Raw genomic sequence first — 25504 nt, 5'->3', positions numbered from 1 at the left:
TGTGTTACTTGGTGGGTCTTTCTGTTGAGAAGAGCAAAGAAGTCATGCTTGTGTCTGTCTCCTGGAAGGGGTGGGGGGAAGAGTTCAAAAGAGTTAGTTGGTATCAGCAGGAAGTGTAATAAATTGGCCAGAAAACAAACTTGCAAAAAATTAAATTGGAAAACTTATGATACCTGCTTTCAAGACTCACTACAAGCTTACAGTAAACAGTGTTCTATTAGCTTAAATGTAAACAAATAGACGAATGACAGAAAATAGGGAATGTAGAATAGACAACAAATCACATAATTAATTGATTTTTTAAGTAAAAGTTACTAAAGTGATTTGAGGAGAATAGAATAGTCTTTTGAACACATAATACAGAAAAAACTTAATATCTGCATAAGAAATAAAAGGTGACAATATTTTATATCAAACACAAAAATTAGAGATGGATTATAGACCTAAGTGTAAAAGCTTAAAAAAAGTTTCTGGGAGGAAAGAAGGTAATGTCTTCATGGTTTGGGGGTATGCAAGTTTTTTTTATTGGCAGAACATGGTTTCTGTCGTATACCTGATGAGGGGCCTCTGTTCTGAATATGTAAATAACCTACAATGCAATGATTAAAAAAAAAAAACTGAATGAAAAAGGTAATAGATATAAGTGGGCACTATGTAGGTAAAGAAATACAAATAATTCAAAAGCACATGCAGAGCTGCTTAACATGACCAATCACTAGAGAAATGCAAATTAAAACCACAGTGTGATACTCTTTTTCACCCACAAAAATGTCTAAAATTTAAAGGCCAGATAACATTCCCTGTTTATGTATGTGGAGCAACTGGAACTCTTATACCTTGCTGGTGAATTGCAAATTGTATAACCACTTGGGAAATCATTCTGGTAGTTTCTCATATAATTAAACATACATTCTTACGACCTACGAATTCCATGTTTAGATATTCTCAAAATAAAAATTAAAACAGGGGCGCCTGTGTGGCTTAGTTGGTTAAACGTCTGCCTTAGGCTCAGGTCATGATCCAAGGGTCCTGGGATCAAACCCCATGTCTGTCATCGGGCTCCCTGCTCAGCAGAGGGCTTGCTTCTCCCTCTCCCTCTGCTGTTCCCCCTGCTTGTGCTCTCTCTTTCTCCCTCAAATAAATAAAATCTTTCAAAAAAAAGAAAAATTAAAACATATACAAAAAGGATTCATACAGAATGTTTATAACATCTTTATGCATGATAAAGATGCATTTCTCAAACTGGAAACTGCTCAAATGTTTGTCAAGGGAAGAATGGATAAACACTCTGTATTAGGTCCATACAGTGTGTCTTGTTAATCAGCTCCACTTGCAATAACAAAATACCATAGGGTAGGCCGCTTAAACAACAGACAGTTCTGAAGGCTGTGAAGACCCAGATGAAGGTGCCAACTGAATCAGGCTTTGGTAGGGCCCTCTTCCTGGCTTACAAATGGCTACCTTCTTGTTGTGTCTTCACGTGGCAGAGAGGAAGTTCTGCTATTTCATCCCCTTTTATTTCTTTTTTTTTTTTTTTAAGATTTTATTCATTTATTTGACAGAGAGAGACACAGTGAGAGAGCGAACACAAGCAGGGGGAGTGGGAGAGGGAGAAGCTGGCTTCCCCAACGAGCAGGGAGCCCGATGTGGGGCTCAATCCCAGGACCCTGGGACCATGACCTGAGCCGAAGGCAGATGCTTAACGACTGAGCCACCCAGGTGCCCCTCATCCCCTTTTTATAAGGGCAATAACTCCATAGGGTCTCTACCCTGATGACCTCACCTAATCACCTCCCTATGGCCCCACTTTCATATATCATCACATTGGAGCTTAGGCTTTCAACATATGAATTTGGGGGAAACACAGCATTCAGTCCATAACATTCAGCAATAAAATAAAATATGCTACTAAGATGTGCAATAACATGCATGAATCTCAAAAACATTATTCCAAGTAAAAGGAAACATATACAGAGAGTACTTACTTTACAATTCAATTTATGTGAAGTTCTAGGGCAGGCAAAGCTAATCTATGCTGAAAGAAATTAGAACAGTGGTTGTCTATTGGGTTGGGGGCCTGGAAAAGAAGGGGCACAAAGGAACATTCCAAGTTTCTATATATTGGTAAGATTGTGACTTATGACTCTATTTGTCAAAACTCATCAAACCATACTCTTAAGATCTGTGTATTTGATTATAATGTAAATTATAAAAAATTATAAAAATAAATTATAAACTTACAAAAACTTTAAAATATCCAGTGAAAAATTCTATGGTAATAATTGGGTAAAAAAATAAAAAAAACACTAATATTCTTGATCCAATCCACCACTCATAGTAACTAAATTTTACCCTCAAAAATTCACCAAGATCCAGCCATTTCCCACTACTTACATTATTATAACTCTACCAAAACAATATCTTTCTTTTGACCACGTCTTTAACCTCCTGATTTGTCCCACTATTTCAATTCTTTTTTTTTTTTTAATTTATTTGACACAGAGAGACACAGCGAGAGAGGAAACACAAGCAGGGGGAGTGAGAGAGGAAGAAGCAGGCTTCCCGCTGAGCAGGGAGCCCGATGCGGGGCTTGATCCCAGGACCCTGGGATCATGACCCGAGCTGAAGGCAGACGCTTAACGACTGAGCCACCCAGGCGCCCCCCCACTATTTCAATTCTTACTCCCCTACAGTTATTTTATTCTTCAAGCAGTGTCAAAGATAAACCCAGACACTAGTTAAAGCCCGGAGGGCATATTATTCAGCAATAACTCTTACAATAGGGTAGAGGGTCCAGCACGAACTGAACTCAATTACAATTGTGTAGAAGTGACCAGGCATTTTAGAGGGAGAGTTAGGGAATAGGGAAGGGGATGAGCAGGAGCTTAGACAGAATCAGGGAAGTGAAAATTTCCAAAAGGTGAGAAGGGGCATTGGTTAATGTGATTAGACCATCTGGGTTGCTAACTGGCACTTACTGAAGTTAGGCTATTACTTCCCCACAGAGACTGGAGACAAAGCCTTTATCTTCAGGTGTTAGCTGGAACAAACAGTAAATTCTTTTGGCAGCCTTGAGCTTTCCCAGGCAGGAAGTTAAGGGGCCTGCAGTCATGCAGGAAAGCAGCTTTGGGCTGCTAGAAATATGCTAGTGTTTGTTTGAATCTCTTATTGCTTGTGTGTTTGAGTGGGTGGGGGTGGGATGTGGGTGGAGGTGGATGGAGAGTCTGTAGCTTTTATAGGCCAAGGTTGTGGCCTAGTTAAGTAAGAAAATAGCTCAGAGGAGTTGGAACAGAATTTGGTTAGGGAGATAGTCTTTGTCAGCAGCCAGAGAAATCTTTTTTGAAAAAGTCAATCAATTTCTGTCATGCCCTACAAAAAATTCTCCAAAGGCTTGCCATAACACAAAGAAGAATGAAACCCCTTAATGTGGTATGCAAGGATTTAAATGCTCTTTCCTAGTCTGTCCATCCAAAATCAAATCCAACATTCTCCTCTTGATTATTCTGTTCCAGCCGCCAACCTTCTTTATATTCATTGAATATACCAAATATTTTATTATCTTAGGGCTTTTGTACTTCCGGTTTTTTTTCCTGCAAGCTTCTAATTTGTATCTTTATATAGGCTGCTCCTTTATTTCCTTTAGGAGTACTCAAGTATCATTTCAGAGAACCTTCCATGAACTTCCTATCTAAAATTGCACCCCACTCTAAATCACTGTCTGTTTAATTTTATGCGTGGATCTTTTCCTTCATATATTATTCATATGTTTATTATTCAATCCATTTCTCCTCATAATGATATATACTCCTAAGGACAAGAATGTGTCTCTCTTTTTCACAGCACTATCCTCTGTTTCTAGAAGAGTATCTAACACTTAATAGATGCTCGTAGATATATGTTGAAAAAAAGAAAGAATTAATTAATTTTCTACATGTGGTTTTATATTTTCACTTGAAAAAATTAGTGTTGCTATAAAAGTTTGAGTTCGTCTCTAATTTCAGGATAGCAACTTACTAGTCATTCAGGAAAAGGGACTATTAATGGGGAAGTAGGCTTAAACCTATTTCCAAAAGTTATATGGCAATTTGAAGACATTATGGTTAAGACATATTGAATCTGATGAAAATCTCATGAAGAATTAAAGCATTTTTTATTAACAATACACTCATTAGGAAATTAAGCATGATCCAAACATATGAGAATGGCAGGTGATGGAGAACATTTAGCTTACCCTTGTTTAGCGATATACTTTACTGAATTTAAAACTCCTTTCTGTTGAGTCAGATTTATAGCACTACCTGCCCAGGATTTTTTTCTTATCTGGTATTTCCTTGTTTAGTAAATTAATAGAGTCCTTCTGCCCACAGAATGTCCATATGGGACCTTTTTTATCAACTTGAAATAAAGTAAGTACTTACTTGAAAAAAAAAAAGAATTGCCATTTGATGGTGGTGATAATGACTTCCGTACCTTACATTTCTGTAGGATTAATGATTAGATATTTGTCCCAGGGACATGGATGATGTCCCTGCATGATCATTAATCTCCAGGAAACCACCTGCACTTTGATTGTTATCCCTAAATTAAAACTTAGGGGCAACACAGAGGACAAGGCAACTGATCACGATTCTCTCAAATTCAAGTACCAGGTTATGTTCTAATAAAGAATTCTAGTCTTATAGAATCTCATAATGAATGACTGAAGAAAATAAATGAATGTGTTTTTTACAGCCCTGGGTCAAATGATTGAGAAGTCTTGGTACACTTAAATACCTAAGCAGTACTATGATATGCATTCAGGTATTCTTATATAAAGATCACTGGATATACACTTTCTCCTCTATTTTACTTAATGCCAGGCTTTGATAAAGGGATATCCCTAATAGAAAATATGTTTGAATGGTGACTATAAGAGTGGAGTTGTAGGGCAGATGAAATGGGGGAAAGGTCAGAGAAAGATGAAATAATGACCATCTTTCTGTAAGATCTCAGGACTAAAAGCTAATAGTCAACAGGAAGGCAAGGGCTTTTATCTGCCCTTGAGAGCCTATTTAATTTGTGAGTCCATACTCCCACCTCTATCCCCAGATCCTTATTTCCCTTTTTTGGTTTGTGTTTTTTCCAGAATATTTGTCACCATCTACATGCTATATATTTTATTACATACTTTGTTTTAAAGTAAGTTACTTGGGAAATTTTTTGTTTCCTGCTGTTTCTTTATCAACTGGAACCTGAGTGCTACATAGTAGGAACTCAATAAATATTTTTTGAGTGAATTAATGAGAGTTGTTATTTGTCAACTTCTACCAGACAATAATAAATATCTGTGCCACAGTTTTTCCTAAAATAATACAACCAAATCATTCAAAGAGACTTCATCTTTACCATTAAGCATGGTTTGATTATTTACAAATTTTACAAAAATAGATGCCAACAATATCATTATTTGGCCATTTAAAATTCCTTACTAGAGGGGCGCCTGGGTGGCTCAGTCGTTAAGCGTCTGCCTTCAGCTCAGGTCATGGTCCCAGGGTCCTGGGATCGAGCCCCGCATCGGGCTCCCTGCTCCGTGGGAGGCCTGCTTCTCCCTCTTCCACGCCCCCTGCTTGTGTTCCCTCTCTCGCTCTCTCTCTCTGTCAAATAAATAAATAAAATCTTTAAAAAAATAAAAAATAAAAAAAAAATAAAATTCCTTACTAGATTTTTATTCTTTCACTTAAAAAAACACTTTCCTTACTCTCTAGCATTTTTTACTTCCAACCATTTTGTTAAAAGAGCAATAAATACTTGAAAGATAATCAACCTGATATATATTCATGGAAATTCAAATAAAACAATCTATGGAATATCATTTTTACCCTCATAATTTGACCCCAAACTAAAGGCAGACAAATAGCTGAGGAAGATTGTATATTGGTAAAACAATTTTTGAAAATAAATCAACATTATTTTGTGTGTTGAGTTATACACTTCATAATCTAACAGCTCCAAATATAGATGTATATGCCCAAAATAAACTCTGGGCTACGAACCAGGACATATTTACAATCCATTGAATTGTTTATGATAGCAAATAGAAAAAATTAAGTGGCGATGTCTGGGGGGCTCAGTCAGTTAAGTGTCTGCCTTTGGCTCAGGTCATGATCTCAGGGTCCTGGGATCAAGTCCGTGTTGGGCTCCCTGCACAGTGGGGAGTCTGCTTCTCCTGCTTCCTCTGTCCCTCCCCCCACCATATGCTCTCTCTCTCTTTTTCTCTCTCTCTCAAATAAATAAAATCTTTTAAAAAATGTAAGTGGAAACTGTTTGAAGTTATTTATGTTCTTCATTTATAATCATTTTCTTTCTTGCTCTTGCCACATTTCCCTGAGGGTAGGGTCTATTTCCCACACTATTGATTTCAGGCTTTGCCACGTGAACTTGCATGGCCAATAGAATGCGAGTATAAGTGACATAAGTTCTGTTAAATGTTTTCATTTAAACCATCTGAGGTCAATTATCTTCCTTTCTGAGATTCAAGCTTCTTTACATGCAGTGTTCCTGAATACCATGATTTGTTTACTTATAGGAATAATGATTGCATAATTTATGTTTAATGAAAATATGAATAAACTCGTCTGAACTGAACTCGAGGCTGTATTAAGTGAGGCTTCTGGGAGGTGATCATACCAAAAAATGAAGACAGATGAATAAATGATTTATTTCCATGTAGCATTTAGGCCCCAAGTTCTCGGAAGCTGGAGTAGATCACATGGAGTTCTCAGGTCTCTTCCTCTCTCTCTCCTTTCTCTGTTTTTTTCTTTGAAAACTAACAAGTCTGAGAACTAAACACAAAGCTGACTAAGTGACTTCTTAGCTCTTTTCCATCTAAACTCACATATAGCCTTTGATATTCTATATCTTACCACCTACATACTAAGGTAAGGTGAGCAAGCAAAATAAAATCAGTTGATGAGCAGGATAAACACGTAGTACTTGTCTCCAATACCAAAAAAGAGCTGCTATGGTTGGCACAGCCTGGGCAGTGATAAACCCCCCTGTGTGACCCAGCCAGCCTATGTAGGAGAAAGAACCAGGCACAGCAGACTTTACATCACTATGGGCAAATGAGTGGGAGGAATCAAGAGAAACCTTGAGTCAAAGTTGACATATGACGGTAACTATGCCTATTCCTAGGTCTTCAGGGCTCCTAAAATAAGGCTGGTAAAGTTGCTTCAGCTAAACAATTCATTAGATTAGCAAAAACTTAAGAGAACAGGTGATGGAAAAGGAAAAATTCCATATTGACTGAATGTCTCACTTTTTAATTCTTTGCATTATTAAAAAAATCTATGCATTTAGACCGATAAAATACTTGAGAAATTTCAGTAGAAAGATAATGCTAATCACCCTTTTATAAGCATCAGATAATCCAGCAAATAAGATGCAGTAGTCTGGGTTCTACAAGAAACAGGAACAATTGGAGATATATCGATTCTAATCTATATCATCTGTATCTATCATTTATATCTCTATTATATCTGTATCTATCAGAAATTTTTCAGAAGGAATTGACTCATGTGGTTATGGAGGCTGGGAAGTGTCAGGATCTGCAGATGGCAAGCTGGAGACCCAGAAAGCTGATGGTATAATTTTGTAATTTTAGTCCAAGCCCAAAGGCCTGAGAATCAGAAGAGCAGGTTGTGTAAGTTCCAGACAGGTTGATTGGCTTGAGATCCGAGAATAGCAGATTTTTCAGTTTCAGTCTGAAGAGGGAAAAAGAGCAATGTCTCAGCTCAAAATTAATCAGAGAAAGGGAATTCCTTCTTTCTCTCTCTTTTTTCCCTATTTAGGTTTTCAGTGAATTGGATGAGGATCACCCTCATTGGGGAGGGCAATCTTCTTTCCTCAGTCTACTGATTCAAAAATCAGTATCATCTAGAAACACACTCACAGTTACATCCAGAATAATGTTAAACCTAATAATGGGCACCCATGGCTCAGGTAAGTTGTCACATAATATTAACCATCACACTCAGGCATTCTTGGAAACATAACTTTTTAGGAAAGATTATTTTCCTGTGTTAAGAAATCCTCAGTTTCTGTTTCCATCACTACTTTTTTTTCTAAATTTTTCTTTATTTCTTTTTGACATCTAACATGATAAATTTTCTTCATATGATTTTATTGCTTACAAAGAATATATTACGCACAACAATAGAACAAAAGGAAATGAAAACTAAACCCTAGAGTTAGCAATATTTAGCTTAGCAGTGTGCCAAGTAACTTGGATACTTTGGGAAGTTTTATTAATCTTTTCAGGTGGCTTATAGTTGTTCTTGATAGTGTGAAAGATCATGACTGATAGGGAGGAATGTACAAATTGGGAGACTGGCCTTTAATATTTGCTTTAAGGATGGTGTATAAGGCCATCCATAATCTGCTCCTGATTATCTTTACCTCCTTATTTCCTGGTACAGTTGTCTCAAGAGTTTCCATGTCTCTCAGTCTGGTTGTCTTACTGCCTCTCACTTTTGACCCTTGTCCTTGATTCCCTGGCCTACATTTTCCCTGAATTTCCCTGAATGTGGAGCTCCCCACCACTGAGAGTCCTAGTGGAAAAGGCACCTGAAATGGGTTGAGTGAGACTGGGTTAGTGTTTCAGAAACTCCACTACCATCTGTGTAATCCTGCACATAAACATCTCTTAAGTGGATATAGCACACATTACATGTGTTTTATTCTCCAATCAGAATAAATTTAGTTCATAGTCAAAAACTTTTGGAAATAGAAAAAAATTTCATTATTATCAAATGTTACCATATTTACTTTTCCATCTGTTCTTCCATTTTTATTGTGAATACTATTAACTCTATGTTTTATTTATTTTTTTCAGATTTTATTTATTTGACAGAGAGAGAGAGAGAGCACAAGTAGGCAGAGAGGCAGGCAGAGGGAGAAGGAGAAGCAGGCTCCCCATTGAGCAGGGAGCTGGACATGGGACTCGATCCCAGGACCCTGAGATCATGACCTGAGCCGAAGGCAGATGCCTAACCATCTGAGCCACCCAGGTGCCCCTTAACTCTATATTTTAAAGGAGCAGAACATGATTTTGAATCATTTTAAGGTACCACAAAAATGTCACCAAAAGAAAATTGGTAAGTGAATTAATAAAAGATAGCAATCTTTGGTGATAATAATGAAAAAAAGCAACTTTAAATATACACTTTTATCTTAAAGACTGTTTTTTTGGAGAAAATGTGTTTTCCTTAATTCAGTCTAATGTTTGATTAGCATGAAAGAATTCAATATAAGTTCAATAATATAATGAAAAGTGATAAAGAACAAATTAAATTCATCTGAAAAATAAATGTGTCTGGATTTATTGTCCAATGAGAATCCACAGAATGGTGACTATATCTACTTATATGTATAGTACTGTACCTACCATATTAATAGGGTTCAATAAATGCAATAATAAAGTATTCAGTTTATGCAAAAGTGTAAAAGAAAGTTCTTGGAGTGGAATCACTTGATTCTATATCTTAAAATTTTATAGGATGGTGGGTGTATTATATCTCCAAAATAGATTTCAAAAATCACTGGTGCCTTGAATTTTAAAATGATCTTTCATGAATTCATGCATGAGTCACTTAAAGAATAAAGTTACTATATCAAGCATTTCATTTACAAAGCAGCTATTTTTGCAGAGAAAGAATAATCAGAACTGCACTACTGTGAAAAGCTACAGAACTAATGATGATAAGGAACTCAAGTTTATGTAGATAAAATGGATTCTGGCAAAAAAACAAAGCCACAAAGTGACCATAAAAGTAAATATATGTAAAAAAAATTGTAATTCAGAATGTATATTTCTTGTAACACCACTGAAAATATGAAAATACTTAGGAACTCAAGATTTGGAAGAAACTGTTTTCATGTTCATGACCACTATTGCTGGTATTTCATCGCATCTCAGACAGACATGGAAGTAGAATTTTTTTATTGAAGATTTCTTTTAAAGTTATAAAAGGTGATCTATTCTAAATGAAATGTAGAATGACATCACTTGTTTATAATTATGTAATTGATATAAAAACATCAGTTGTATGCAATTATGAAAAGCATAAATTATTTAAAATCATTTCAAATGATTAAATTTTTAAAAATCTTTACTATTAGTCTGGCTCCTTCCATAGAAGGGATGAATCACTACATTCTACACCTGAAACTAATATTACACTGTACATTAACTAACTGGAATTTAATAAAATCTTGAAAAGGGGAAAAAAAGGGGGGGTGTGCTTGGGTGTCTCAGTTGGTTAAGTGTCTGCCTTCAGCTCAGGTCATGATCCCAGAGTCCTGGGATCAAGCCCCACATCGGGCTCCCTGCTCAGCAGGGAGTCTGCTTCTCCCTCTGTCCCTCCCCCAGCCCATGCTCTCTCTCTCTCTCTCAAATAAATAAAAAAATACAAATTAATGATGTGATAAAAAAAAATTAGTCTGGTTCCAAATAAAAAGATGACAAAATTCATTATTAAGAGATAAGATGGTTTTCTAAAATTAAATCAAAATATCCTTTATAAAGTACATCATGTTGATTTATGTTATAAAATAAATACATGATATTTTTTCAGTATGACATTTCTTGATTAGCCAACCATTGAATCTACACAGTTATTTCAAATGAGTTTCTTGAGCACTGGAAATTATATTTCTATGATGCAGGAAACAATAGTCTTTTTTTTTTCCAGAGAGGGTGATTTTCCAAAGACAGTTATTGAAATTGCCTTTAACTATTGAGCTGAATAGTCCAGAAAAACAAGCTCATTTTTACTCCTACATTGGATGAAAATTTGCTATTTCTTATTTAAAATGCTGCAAGTGCCTTAGGTGTCTTGTTGATTACAATAGATTCCATCAAATTATATAAATCAATGTCTGAAGTAGTGAATAACCATAAGTAAACATAGACTTGCAAATTCTTGGAAAAATCAATAACTTCTGACCTAACACAGCACTGGAACACATACCTATAATTCTTTTATGCCTTGGATCATGCAATTTTCTGTCTTAGACAGGTTCTGTTTCTATTCTACCCCAATTCATATATGCTATTCTCACTGAATTGTGTCCAGCTTCCTGGAGCAGATCTCCTGTTTCCTTCTATATTGCTCCTGTGGACATTGGCCATATCATTATTGCAGCATTTATCATTCTATTCTATTCTGTTCTATTTTGTTTAAAAATATGACTCTCTTAGATTTGGACATCTAAAAGGCAGGAACCCTGTTGAATTAGTCTTCATAGTCATGATGCATAACACAATAAAGGAAAAATAGAGTCATACAATAAATAATGCTTAAGTATCTTATTTGTTAGATTTAAGTGTCTTATTTGTTATATATATATATGTTATATATATATATACATATGTTATATATATACATATATATATATATGGAGAACAAGACTTTAATGAAACTATTTTTAATATAGAGAAAAGTGTACTGGACAGGTTTTGCAGATCCTGAAACATATAACTTGGGGGATCTTTTTAAAGAAAAAGAATGTGAAATTATAAACTAAAATGATGAATGAAAACAGGTCATTGTTGGTTCTGAGTCTCAGGAATTTCCCTGGTGATATCTGAAACTGGCATCTATACATGGAAGGCAAGAAGAGACCAAAGAAAAAGGCAGGCCACTCCAGGCTGGTGGGTGGCAGGTTTCATAAACAAGGGAACGTATCTACAAAGCTTGTCTTGGGTTGCCACAAGATGGGTAGATCTCTACATCTGCCTACCAGAATCTTAAAAATTTATATGGAAGCTTTAACTGGGTTCAGCCACATATATTATCCTGAGGGTCTCAACAACACATTGTTCTCTTAGGGCTGTGTCATTGAAAATGGCTCCCATTGTAGAATTAGTGGGCAAAACATACATTCCAAGGACAGGGAAGGCAGTGAGGGCCTCCAATTGCCTGGGTCCAGCTCAAGGGTCAACCTGGCATCACGTCCTCTTGAAGACCTCCTCCAACAGTCATTAGAGCATTTTTTGTAGCAATTACTACTTCCCAATGGCCAGCACTAATAATTCATGGAAGCAAATGAAAATCATATAGATATCCCCCATAAACCTAGCTAAATGTTTTTCCAACTCAATTTAGCTGATTGCCAAAAATGTCCCTGACTGTTGCAAAGACATTTAACATAATGGGGAATGTGATGAAGGGAAGTTTAGAATGGAAAGAAATAGCATTATTAAATGATTGAAGTTAAAATCACATCTGCAAAATTTACAAAAAAAACATTTTGTGTAACACTTTGCTTGACTTCTCCCAGGGTTTTAAATGGAGCCAGAGAAGCCAAAGGAACCTGAAACTTCACTTCTTTTAGCTTCACAATGGAGCCACCTCTGCCAGACAAGAAGCTAAGAGATTTGTATTCAAGTTCCAAGTAATCAAATAGGTATCATGTACTTAAAAATTTGTCGAGAGTAGATCTCCTGTTAAGCATTCTTATCATAACAGCAATAACAAAAATCCCACAATGAGACACAAAGAAACTTTTGTAGGTGATGAATATGCTCATTACCTGGATTTTGATGATAGGAACATGAATGTATACTTATGTCCATATTCACCAAGTTGTATATATTAATTATATGTAGTTTTCTGTGTACCAATTATATCACAATGAAGTTGGGAAAAAATTTAAAAGATTAAGAAGGAAAGAAGCATGATTAGGATAAGGACAGCAGATATTGATGTGATTAAAATAATTATAAGATAATTCTCAGTGCAAATTTATGGTCAGAAAAATGAATGAATGAATGCCAGGGGAAATGATCTCTTGAAAAAACTAAAATTAACAAAATTAATCCCCCAAAGTCAAAATACTGGATTAGACCATTTGTCATTAAATACAGTGGAAAAGTTACTAAAGATCCACCTTTAAAAATAGCATCAAGGGGCACCTGGGTGGCTCAGTTGGTTAAGCGTCTGCCTTCGGCTCAGGCCATGATCCCAGGATTCTGGTATTGAGCCCTGCATTGGGCTTCCTGCACTGCAGAGAGCCTGCTTCTCCCTCTCCCTCTGCTGCTCCCCTGCTTGCTCTCTCTCTCTCTTTCTGTCAAATAAATAAAATATTTTTAAAAATGACATCAAGACCAAAGACCAGTTAATTCTAATATTTTAGACAATGCAAGGCCCTAAAAGATATAAAGATACAAGTTACTATGGTGGGAATGTTTGTGCACCCCCAAATTTATTTGGTGAAACCCTAACCCCCAAAAATTATGGTATTAAAAGGTGGGGCACTAGAGAGGTGATTAGGTCACGAAGATGGAATGCTCATGAATGTGTTTAGTGTCCTTATAAAAGAGGCTTCAGGGAGACCCGTGGCTGTGAAGACACAGCAAGAAGTCACCAGCTTTGAAACTGGAAGAGAACCCTCACCAGAAGGCAACCATGCTGACAAGCAATTGCTTGGCGAGGGAAAGCTCCCACATACTTGGTGACCAGAGTGTCAGAAGCGGCTACCCAGCTTCCAGAACTGTGAGCAATAAGTTTCTATTGTTTATAAGCTACTCAGTGGTGTGTTGTTATAGCAGCCTGAACAGACTAAGATGTAAACATTAGTACCAAAACTTAATTAAAAATAGTCCAGGGGCGCCTGGGTGGCTCAGTCGGTTAAGCGTCTGCCTTTGGTTCAGGTCGTGATTCTGGGATCCTGGGATCGAGCCCAGTGTCAGGCTCCCTGCTCAGCTGGGAGTCTGCTTCTCCATTTCCCTCTGCCCCTCCCCCCTGCTCATGTGCTCTCTCTTTCTCTCTCTCTCTCAAATGAAATCTTTAAAAAAAAATAGTCCGGGAGTATGGGGATTAACATAACAATAAAAAATTTAAGTCCAGGAAAGGAAATCTCTGTGTAAATTTATAGGGTTCTTGTGATGAATAAATGATTCAAAACATACAGTTTTTAAAACAATAAAACTCAATGTATGGTAGCTAAAAACTTCTTCTTTTTAATAGGAGTGCTAAGACCACAGTTACAGGACCAGCAAAGGGAATTGTACAGGGTATCAGCGGAAGAGTGTGCTATGACGAGACCAAGGTTTCATCTAAGAAACAGGGATAATTTAATATCAAGTATACAAAATTTATCTGAACAAATGAAAGAAATGATGTCAAATGTTGAAAAGGTAACAATTTGGTAGTCGTTATTCTAAAATTTAAGTATAAGCAACATTTCTTACCTAAATGTAATACTTGCTCTTTACCCCCAAATCAATGTCAAATGATGCTATATATTGAAACTCAAAAGCCATGTAAAATAAAGCCAGGAACTCGGCAGGAATTTCTCATTTTACTTAATGTTTATATGGAGATTTTAGAAAATGCCATAAGTCATTTTATTTTTTATTTTTATTTATTTATTTTTTTAAAGATTTTATTTATTCATTTGAGACACAGAGATACAGAAAGACAGAGAGCATGAGCAGGGAGAGAGGCAGAAGGAGAAGGAGAAGCAGGCCTCCTGCTGAGCCAGGAGCCCGATGTGGGATCATGACCCGAGCCGAAGGCAGATGCTTAACCATCTGAGCCACCCAGGTGCCCCATAAGTCATTTTATTATTTAAAATAATAAATGCCTGATGTAAACACTGGAAAAAATAGACAAAATACATTTTTTCTGATTATATGACTAAAAACCTTGAGTGATAGAGATGAAAAACAAAACAATAAAAATTAGTGAGACTTTGGTTAGTGGCTGGATTCAATATAAATATCCATAAGTCAATACTATTTCTCTACTCTGTGAAAAGTATCTAAAGGAAGTGTGAAATAAAGTGCCCATTAAGTAGCAAAAAGCTACAACATACTGAGGAATATTAACATTTTTGGATAATAAGATGCCATGTCATATGTCATATATACACAGTCTGAATAATAGAAAGACATACAAATTCTATATGAGAAGACTTTGTTTAACAAAAATATCAAGTGTCCCTAAATTGACAAGGAATGTTGTGATTACATTCCTAAAAGATATATTGCTGGAAGCTGTATGGATAAAAGGATCTTAAAGTTTACATGGTAAAATGAATATCAGAGACTAACAAGAAATAAATTAAAAAGACCAGTGAGGGGGAACTTCTTTAACTCAATATCAAAATGCATTATTCTAATAAACCCACTGTAATCAAATCATTTACTTTTGGCTTGGAAATAGACCAGACCAGAGGAATAGAATGAAGAACCTAGACATCAATTCTAGCATTTCAAAGAACACAATATATGGTATTCATGATGGTTCAATTTAGGAGGAAAATAAATAGATTATTTCATAAAATTTGATAGTACACGTGGCTAGGAGAAGGGGAAACCTTAGCTAAACTTGAAAACTCCATAATTAAGATTATAGTTTTTCTCTTAAAGGAAAAAGTATAAATAAAGATATGGAAAGATACCTAGGAAAGGAAAATAAATATATATATTTAACTATATTAAAAATTTTAAATATTAAATGTTAAATTCATTAGCAATATCATTAGACAAAGCCTAAAACTAGGAACCATGTAATATAGAAGATAATGAATTAATAACTATAATCTACAAAGCACCAACAAGTTGACAGATGAATAAAAAATGGGCAAAACATGTCTGGACAAATTAGTAAAAAAATTACTTAAGAGAAATAATTATTTTTAGGAAAAGATTGATGAGAAAAAATGTTCATTACACTTAGGAAAATACAACAGGAAAAGTAGTTTTACAATTTTATATCCTTCAGAGTAATAATAATCACCAAGAGCTGTATCACCTATTCTTCAAGTCATGTGTGGGTAAGGGCTCATGTTACCAGTGGAAATGTAAAGTGTTATAGACTTTTCAGAAAGCAATCTGGAAATAACTACAAATAATCATATATCTTCACTCACAACTATCGTACTCCTGGAAATTTAGTTCATAGAAATGATATCTATTAATCGATTGATAGATATACATAGAAATAAGAATATTCTTATAACCTCTTTATAGTATCTGAGAAATGAATAAAGTATATTACAATGAACAAGGGGATCACTGAATAAATCTATAGTATATATACTATAGATATCATAAAGAGAAGAATGAATTAAATGATACTTGACTGGGAGGATTTCTCACTAGATATTGTTGAGCAAAAAAAGAAAATGTAAAAAAAAACATCTAATATGACCATATTTTTTGTAAAACAGTGACTAGGTATTTTTATATTTTGTGAATATACATATATACACATATATGCATACATATGTACTTATATGTATGCATATATATACTTATCTCACAGAGAAACAAATGTACCATGTATATCTGTATTTATTTTTTTTGATGAGCTAGTGTTGGTGAAGAGGAAATGAAAAAGGAAAGCCAAGGAAAATAGAATTTATGGGGGAAAAGAAACAGCATATAAAATTACATTTATACACTTCTGTAAAATTATGTGTATTTATATATAACAAATATTTAAAATTATTATGATTTTAAAAAAAACCTCAGACAATACTAATAAAAACTGGTGAATGAGACGTAAAGAAGTAGAAATAGCAAGGTAGAAAATGAGTTCTTCAAGGATTATGGTAAGGAGAAGCAAAGAAATTGGATTGGAAATGGAGGAACAGTGCAAAGGAAGGATTTTTAAGATGAGCAAAACTATGGTACATTTTTACACTCACAGGAATGGCTCAGTAGAGAGGGAGAGAGAGACAACACAGAAAGGCTAAGTAAGAACTGGAGTAAAACCCTTGCAAAGTTGAGAGGGATGGGATTCAAAGTGCAGTGGAAAGATCCACTGGTGTTGTACTGGGGTGGACTTTTTTCCCTTTTGGTAATAAGAAAGAAGGAGGTGAAACTGACCACTTGCATACATAGTCCTGCTGACATTGTGATGGAACGGGGGATGTATGCCTGGTGGCTTATATTCTTTCATTGAAACACACATTTCCAAACCTTAAATTTAAACTCATAAGGAAATAACATAGGAACATGAAGTTCTTCACATTTCTTTCAACAGTAAGTATTGTCAGTCTTTCAAATTTTGCTAATCTGACACTCTGAAAATTCTAATTTCATTTACATTTATTTGGTTACTACTTTGAGGAGTGTGAGATAATAGGAAATACAAATATATTCATTTCTGCCCCTAAACAGAGCTCCTGAAATCCTTGTAAATTCCTGACTAATAAAAATACTGGAAGCATCCTTTGTTCTAATATTTGGTCTTTGACCCTGGGTCCTGACACAGGGCACAAAGCCCTTGGAATTTCTGAGTGACAGCAATATCTTTTGTTCCAAGGAGGTGACTCTGGGTGAGCTCCTGGATGGTTCCCGGGTAGCGGCTGGTCATCTGAAAAACCAAGCCATGATGAGAAGCTTGGAATTTTCAGCTCCACTCCCCATCCTCTGTGAGAAAAGAGAGGGGCTCAAAATGAAGTTAATGATAGGTAATGACTACTAAGTGATGAAGCCTCCACAAAAATCCCCAAAGTGTAGAGTTCACAGAGCTTGCAGGTTGATGAGAAAGGTAATGCCGCCCAACTCCATGGAGGACAGAAGCTTCTGACCTCCAGAACCTCCCAGACCTTCCTTATGCATCTGTTCATCTGGCTCTCATCTGTTTCCTTTATCATATCCTTTAATAATCTGATAAATATAAGTAAGTGTTTCCCTGAGTTCTGTGAGCCTCTCTGGCAAATAGTTGACTCCAAGGGGGAGGTCATGCGAACCTCTAATTTGTAGCCAAGTCAGACAAAAGTTGTGGGTAACCATGGACCTACTACTCTTGATTGGCATCAGAAGTGGGGGGAAGTCTTGTGGGACTGAGCCCTTAACCTGTGGGATCTGACACTCTCTCCAAGTGGGCAGTGTCAAAACTGAGTTCAGTTGTGGGACTCTCAGCTGGTGTCAGAGAATTCCTTGGCTAGGGAAGGCTCCCATATACTTGGTGACCAGAGTGTCAGAAGTGAAGTATTCTGTGTAAAAGTAAAGGAGAAAGACACAGGATGAAGACTGAGGTTTTTTTTCTAACTCAGGAAGAGATTACTGAATTTTTCTAACTCAATAAGGGAGCATATTAGTTCTCAATTGTGGTTTTAACAAATTACCCTAAAATTAGTGGCATGCAGCATATTCTCTTAGCGTTTTGCAGGTTAGAAATCTAACTTAGGTCTCACTGGGCTAAGCCAAGGAGTTGACAGGCTGCATTCCTTTCTGTAGGCTCTGGATAGGATCTATTTCCTTGTCTTTTCCAGATTCCAGCACCCGCACTCCTTGGCTCATGGCCCCATTTCATCCATCTTCAAAGCCAGCAACATCAGGCCAAATCCTTTTCACATAATACCACTCTGAATGCCTCTTCTGACACCTTCTTCCAGGCTTATTCTTATGATTAAATTGGCCAATCACAGATAATCCAGGATAATTTCTCTACTTTAAGGTCAGCTGATTAGTGACCTTAACTCCATCAGCAATATTATTTCCTGTTTTGTATTTCATAACAATTTCATGAATTCCAGGGATTAGAGTATGGACATCATTGGATGACCATTATTCTACATACTACAGGGAAGATGGTTTTATATAGTGTGTGTGTGTGTGTGTGTGTGTGTGTGTGTGTTATTTCTTCTATTTATATCCTTTACTTTGAGATGTTTCTCTTTTTTATTGATTTGCCACTGATGATATGATATTTGCATGTAAAATCATCTTAAAATTTGATACCTAGTATGAAATTAATTCCTATCAAATAAAATATATAGTCTGAACACCTTGAAATAGTATCCAGTGTTAGTGAAACAGAAGTACCTTTCCAAACCAAACATTCACTGTGTGTGTATGTGTTTAATTCAATTTAACCCTCTAAGCTCAGAAGGAGGCAGAGCAGTAAAGTTTAGAATTAACTCAGTTCTCATTTACCATGTGATTAGATGTCTTTACAGATTCTTTACAGATTCAAGCACATAGACCATATTATATCTTCTTTTAATTTTTATTGTATTTAGGATAATTGGTCAGTTAGTTGATTATGACATGTATTTTCTCAGTGTAAACTACTTATTTGATTCTGTCACTGTAACTACTAGTTAGCCACCAAGATGGCCCCAACTATCTGAGTCTCCTGGAATTCACACCTTTGGGTAGTCCCTTCCCATATTTTACAAGAGTTGGTTTGTGTGATCAACAGAAAATGGCAAAAGTGATGGTCACTTTTTTAAAAAAAAGATTTATTTTATTTTATTTTATTTTATTTTATTTTATTTTAGAGAGAGAGAAAGAGCACAAGAGTGGGTGGAGGAGCAGAGGGACAGAATCTTCAATCAGACTCCCCGTTGAATGCGGAGCTAGACATGGGGCTGGATCCCACCACCCATGAGATCATGACCTGTGGCAAAGCCAAGAGTCCCACACTCAACCAGCTGAGCCACACAGGTACCCCTGTATGTCACCTTTGAGATTAGGTTACAAATACTACTTTGGCTTCTGTCATTCTTTCATATTTTTTCTCTCTTTCAGATCACTTTCTCTGAAGGAAACCAGCTGCTCTACCTTGAGGACACTCGGACGTAACTGTGGAAAGACCCACATTATAAGAAACTAAAGCTTCCAGCCAAAAGCAAGCAAGGAATTGGACTCTTGGTAACAGCTATGTGAGAGGACCTTCTTGAAGGTAGATTCTCAAACCTCAGCCACAACCTTAGCTAATGCAACCTAGTTGAAAAGTTGACTTCAATCTCAGGAGACACTCTCAAAAAGACCCACTTGGCTAAATTACTCCAGGATTCTGACTCTCAGAAACAGAGATAATAAATGATTATTGTTTTTAGCCATTAAGTCCTGGAATAATTTATTGTACAGCAATAGATGACTACCACAATCACTGTCATTATAAAGTAACAACCACCATGGACTGTGTTTTTAATCTTTAAAATGGGAATGATAGAACCAGGCAATACAGTATTTGAAGATCAGTAGACCTTTTTAATTAGAATATATATATTTTTTAATTTCAGCCCACACTGTTTGCTTATTTTATTAGCATCCAGTATATTTCAAAAATATTAAAGGAAGAATTTGAACCAAAAGTTACTTGACTAAATGATTTGCATTTTTTAAGTTTTGGGGTATATTTTGATCATTTGACCTCCTTATATTTACTGGCATAAGAGATCAGCCTGTGGCAAGTCCACAAAATATTATCTTTTGCTGTCACCCCAAGAGTCTGGCAGGTCAGGCTATTGAAGTCATCTTAGGAAGTTCCCAGCACAGATTGGTGATAACACGACTTTTCCAATTCTGTATTTTCTCGATCTTACCACTGTCATACCAGTCTCTTTATTGTTTGCCTTCACCAATTTTAAGTACTATTCCGGTTTGCGCTGGGGCTCAGACAGGTTTTAACTGTCTTCTACATTTTGTTGATTTATCATTGGTTGAGTGTTCCAACCTGTGTAGTATCAGAATGAAATCCAGGTTCATACATTTATTGACCATAAAGACCCTCTTTCATATAACAACCCCTACAGTTGTTTTTTTTCTAATGATCTTTATATGCATAAAATCCAACTCCTAAAATTCATTTTCAAAGACTAGCAAACATAGATGGAAAAATACCATGTTGGGTGATAGTACTTGGGTAATCCAGATTTAGTCTAAAAAAACTCACCTAGTTAAATTTTGGGTCTGTAGCCAAACTAATAATTTGACAATCTTTAAATTTTGTGTCTGTAAGTGGTGAGTGACTTTGTCACTGAAGCTGTAAAGCATAGCTTTCAAATTTCACCATCCTCTATCATCTGAGTTTGGTTATGCATTTATATTATCATAAACCTCTGGGATTTAGAAGTGATCTTTGGGGTTAATCTAAATTCATAGTGATTAATTTACTATATTATTTATCTTCATATTCAAGAGAATGCACAAGATCCATGGGTTTATCAACAGCTTTGTATGTACAAGTACCTAATTCTGTCAGAGGATATTTTTGAGAAAAAATATAAAGGAAATTTAGAAACACAAAGCCATTCACTATGCTCCAGCGGCTGTATATAGGAATTTAAAATTAGGCTGCAATGTACCCTTCAATGTCAAAAATTCATTTGTTTATAAGTTTTGTCTCTCAGAGACCTTTGATCTGAATCCTATTTTCCATCTTGCAACTTCAATATGTACAATGTTGATTCATTATTTTCTGACATTTTGCTTCTGAGTGAGCAGGTAGAATTCTAAAATGGCATATAAAAGCAATTTCTAATGGTGTTTCCAACACGTAAGAGGCAATCAGATTTTCAGTGGCTCATTTGAATGAAGAATCTCAGGTTTTGAGGCTCTGAATTGAAGATTTCAGAAAAATGTACATATTTTTTTACCTTACCACTCAAAAGGGCTTTCCCGATTAAAAAAAAAAATCTAAGTGTGTGTATGTACATTTTTACTATGAGAATTAGAAACTATACATAAATAATCATGTTAGCTGACATGAAGTTTGGGAAACCACTACTGTTACCCTAAGCATGTTTATTACTTTATAGTAAACAATCCTGAATTTTTTTATAATATTGTCCATATTTCACTGATTGCAGAGAATATGAAATATATGGCAAATCACACTTGATTAAATATAAAATTAAAAATATTGATTATTATTTAATATGGTTAAGAAAAAAAAATACTTAGAACTTGGAAATAATGAAAGGGATAGCAGCATGTACTTCTAATGTCATACTTGGTCGTTGTTTATCAGGTCTCACTAAAGGCTTATTCAGCTTTCTGGGGTAATGTATCTGTATTTGATTTAGCCATTTACTCCTGGTTAGAGCTCACACTCTGGAATTATAAGTTAATTTGTACATTTTTGTCTGATAGTTATGCAAATGGTTTCTTTCTGATAGAAATAATAACCTCAAAGGTTATGGTTATGAATTTATTGTCTTGTAGGTTATTAACTAGTTTTATATATAATGTACCAATTTTATCCTCATGTTTATTTTTCACTGCTTATAAATTACTCATTTCAACAAATAATATTTGAAAAAGCTTTACCATCTTACTGGTTTCATACATAAATTAAATAAATTTTTGACAAGTTTATGAATTAAGTTCAGCGTGATTCACTAAAAATTTATAGACATTCTTCAGATCATGCTCCTTTACATAAGAATCTTAAAAAAATTTTTTTTGAAAATTATAATTGGCATTTTCAATCACATTCCAGTAATTAAATCTGTTTGAATTTGATGCAGCCTTTCAGAACTTATTTCACTATGGAAACTTTTCATGTAATATGCATGAAATTCCATAGTATTAATAGTGTAAAAATTGCTTGGAATATGGTTGAAAATGGCAGCCTCCTGGCTCTACAATCTTTGTGACATCATTGTCACCATAATGACTAAATGCCTTGGTAGTCACAATTATCTCCTAATGCCTTGTTCACAACCTGCCCTCATCCAATGCCATCCTACTAATAATTGTTATAATTGTTCCTCCACATGCAAGGATTCAGTGCCTCATTTCCTTCTGGAAGCAAGTTTCAAGCAGTCTTCAAATATGTAAGGTTGCTAGAAATTACTGGAAATATTTAGTACTCCTGGTATTAATTACTTTTTTAAGTTTCCTAGCAGGGAAAAGATAGATGTTTAAATGAGATAATAAGGAGAGAGAAAATTAATTGACTATTTGCAAAAGTATAATCAGAATTAAAGGAAACCAATAAGGACTGTTGAAGCACTCCAGGATTGGCAATAACAGGAGCCATTACCAATCCTAGGCCTGAAAGAACAGTGACCGTGTGCACCTGGAGAGAGCTAAAGCTGTAGCTAAAAGGACTAACCTGTGGCTTTTGATAGAAAAACACAGGGATTGTCCACCACCTAAAGCCCAGTAGTGAAGAAGGCAGGGATGTGAACCCCTATTTCCTTCTGGTGCCTCCTATTGGAAGTCAAAAGTCAAGAAGACCCAGCTGATGCAGCCCATAGAGGTCAGCTTCACAGGACATGGAAAAGTGTACAGCGTGGAGCTATAAGGACAAATAGAAATCCAGGATAATTCTCTATTACCTAAAATTTGCACAAATTTCCCTTGTCAGACACCAGGTCTTAACTTTTATGTCACATCATCATTACTAGAGAAGACCACTGAAGCTGAAGCTACAATTTGATATCCCTGACATTTGAACTATGACTCCATGATTCACAAGCATCCTGTCAATTCCAGGATGAATAATATAGGCATATCTTAATTAAGGCTCTTTTGGTAATATATAAGAGAAAGCCATTCCAGCTATTTGTTTTTTACAGCTTTATTAAAGTATTTATGAAGTACCTACCATAAACCTCATCCATTGTAAGTGTACAATTGACTATGTTTCAGTAAATTTATAGGGCTATGCCATCGTCACTGCAATCTAGTTTTATAACATTTCTATCATCCCCACAACATTTCTAAGAGCTCTTTTACAGTTAATCCTCACTCCCAATCCAGGCTCCTGGCAATTGCTGATTTGATTTCTGTCTCCATCAGTTTGTATCTCCTGGATATTTCTTATCAGTGGGCTCCTTTTTATCTGGTTTCTTTCACTTCACATACTGTTTTTGAGGCTCATCCATATGGAAGCACGCATCACTATTTCATTACTTTTTAATTGCATTTTAGTGGTTCATTGTCATGAACAGGGAAATGAGCTATAATTTCCCCAGTCTTAAAAAACACATAAGCAAAACTCTCTCTTGATACCACATTCTGTTGAACTACTGTTCTCCTCACGCAAGTCTTCAAAAGAGTTATCTATACTATCATCTCCACTTTTCCTTTTTTTCTCTTGAAACACTTCCAATGAGACTGTTCTACCTGTCTAAAAAACTGCTGTTTCCACAGTCCACGATGAGTTAAATCTCAATTTTTACTTTATTTTACGTCTATTCTCAATATAGCAACTAGGGAAAAAAAAAGCTCTTTAAATGTAAGTTTGATCTCTTCACTCCTCTACTTAAATTCCCCCAATTCTTTACCACTTTGCTCAGAATAAAAGTCAAAACCCTCATGATGGCCTACAATGTCCCATCTGGTATGATGAGCTTGTGTTAGCTCTCTGTTTCCACCCCCTCCTCCTGGCCCCTTTGAGCATCCATAAGAGCCACAATGGTCTTCTTGCAACTTTTGGAGGACATCATTAATACTTTCACTTTTCAACTTTCTATTTCTTCTTTCTGGAAAAAAAAAAATCATGGAGAGACTCTTATGGCTTACTCCTCTCTTTCTTTTTATCTATGAAGATTTCCCTGAATGCATACTTGAAATAGTTCATCAACACCTTCTTCATTTTTCTCCTTAGCACTTATCTGATTATATATTTTACTTATTTATGTCTTGTTCTTTGCCGGACTCACCCTTAGAATGAACATTCTATGTTGGAATATATTACTAGGTATTTAATGAACACACATTGATTGAACGACTAAATTCAATCACTTACTTTCTTTTCCAGTAAAAAGGTATTATTGAGGAAGAAAAGAAGAAATTAAAATCCTGTGGGAAAATAATAATAGGACTGTGGAAGATTGTTTTCATTAATGACATTGATTTTTCATGTTTTCCCATATCTTCTCCCTTTGGTGGTTGCCATGCTGAGGTGATTTTGTGCTTTGCCATGTGAGTAGCTCTGGCTGTTGGGATAGCAGACCACTTGGTATAAGAAGATACTAGAAAAGTGTTTTCATGCTCCCATCTTTTCTCTTGTTCCATTGCTTTCTCCACCAGAACATCCTCAGGCTAGTCTATTGGAAGATTAAATATAGAAAGCAGAGCCAAGTTACCTCAAAAGATCCAGCTAAGGCAACAGAGTTGTGACAGAGCCCAGCAAGTTCTGCAAATCTATCTAGTCAAACAGCACCTGACAGCAATTGCATGAGTGAGCCAAACTGAGCCCAATTCAGATACAAACACCTGGCCAGACAATCCACAGATTGAGGAGTAAATATAAACATTTATTGTCATGTTTACTCTACCCTAGGGCTTAATGATTGTTTGTTACACATCACTATAATGGCAACAGATAACTGATACAAGAATAATTTTATACTAGAGTAGCTGAGCTGTAACTGGATACACCGAATATTGATGTAATGATGCTGACTCACTACATATGAGGATGTAAAGAATAGAAATAAAATTAAGTTGAAACATATAAAGCACAACACTTAAAGAAAGCTTTGAGGGCCATGTGCTGATAAAGTAGGAACACACTGTAGCATGATCTTTAAAACTCAAATTTAAAAACTGAAGTATCTATCTTTGAACATAATTTGTCCCAAATTGTGTGTGCGTGTGTGTGTGTGTGTGTGTGTGTGTGTGTGTGTGTAATGCTAGGAGATATATAATAGATCTGAAATTGACTACAATGTTAATATATCAAATTAACAACACAAATACATTTTTCTTCAAAAAAACAAACAGGTATCCAGACTTCAATTAAGCATTTTTCATACT

This window comes from Phoca vitulina, unplaced genomic scaffold, assembly GCF_004348235.1.
Source record: "Phoca vitulina isolate PV1807 unplaced genomic scaffold, GSC_HSeal_1.0 scaffold3, whole genome shotgun sequence".
Lineage (NCBI taxonomy): Eukaryota > Metazoa > Chordata > Mammalia > Carnivora > Phocidae > Phoca > Phoca vitulina.
This window is presented reverse-complemented; position numbering follows the sequence as displayed.